This window comes from Seriola lalandi, unplaced genomic scaffold, assembly GCF_002814215.2.
Source record: "Seriola lalandi dorsalis isolate HSWRI2012SDOR001 ecotype SW California unplaced genomic scaffold, Sedor1 jcf7180002054360, whole genome shotgun sequence".
Taxonomy (NCBI): Eukaryota; Metazoa; Chordata; class Actinopteri; order Carangiformes; family Carangidae; genus Seriola; species Seriola lalandi.
The window spans coordinates 904,369-905,958 of record NW_019524913.1 but is presented as its reverse complement, the minus strand read 5'-3'; positions in this window follow the sequence as shown (position 1 = coordinate 905,958).

Genomic DNA, 1,590 nt, shown 5'->3' with positions numbered 1-1,590 from the left:
TGCCTTATTATACTATGACGTTTTTATGACATTTTTAAGCCTTACTATACTAGGACGTTTTTATGACATTTTTATGCTATGCTATACTATGACGTTTTTTATGCTTTATTATACTATGACGTTTTTATGACATTTTTATGATATTTTCATGCTATACTATACTATGACATTTTTAAGCCTTACTATACTATGACGTTTTTATGACATTATTAAGCCTTACTATACTATGGCGTTTTTATGCCCTACTATCCTATGACATTTTTATGCCCTACTATACTATGACCTTTTTACGACATTTTTAAGCCTTACTATACTATGACCTTTTTATGCCCTACTATACTATGACATTTTTATGCCATGCTATACTATGACGTTTTTTATGCCTTATTATACTATGACATTTTTAAGCCCTACTATACTATGACATTTGTTATGCCTTACTATACTATGGCGTTTTTAAGACATTTTTAAGCCATACTATACTCTGACATTTTTTATTGCCTTACTATACTATGGCGTTTTTCATGCCTTATTATACTTTGACGTTTTTATGCCCTACTATACCATGACCTTTTTACGACATTTTTAAGCCTTACTATACTATGACGTTTTTATGCCCTACTATACTATGACGTTTTTATGACATTTTTGATACCTTATTATACCATGACGTTTTTATGACATTTTTATGCCATGCTATACTATGACGTTTTTTTATGCTTTATTATACTATGACGTTTTTATGACATTTTTATGCCATACTATACTATGGCGTTTTTCATTCCTTATTATACCATGACCTTTTTATGACATTTTTATGCCATACTATACCATGGCGTTTCATGCCTTATTATACTTTGACTTTTTTATGCCTTATTATACCATGACCTTTTTATGACATTTTTATGCCCTATTATACTATGGCGTTTTTATGACATTTTTATGCCTTATTATACTATGACGTTTTTATGACATTTTTAAGCTTTATTATACCATGACCTTTTTATGACATTTTTATGCCATACTATACCATGGCGTATTCATGCCTTATTATACTTTGACTTTTTTATGCCTTATTATACCATGACCTTTTTATGACATTTTTATGCCCTACTATACTATGGCGTTTTTATGACATTTTTAAGCCTTACTATACTATGACGTTTTTTTATGCCTTATTATACTATGACGTTTTTATGACATTTTTAAGCCTTACTATACTAGGACGTTTTTATGACATTTTTATGCTATGCTATACTATGACGTTTTTTATGCTTTATTATACTATGACGTTTTTATGACATTTTTATGATATTTTCATGCTATACTATACTATGACATTTTTAAGCCTTACTATACTATGACGTTTTTATGACATTATTAAGCCTTACTATACTATGGCGTTTTTATGCCCTACTATCCTATGACATTTTTATGCCCTACTATACTATGACCTTTTTACGACATTTTTAAGCCTTACTATACTATGACATCTTTAAGCCTTACTATACTATGACGTTTTTATGCCATGCTATACTATGACGTTTTTTATGCCTTATTATACTATGACATTTTTAAGCCCTACTATAC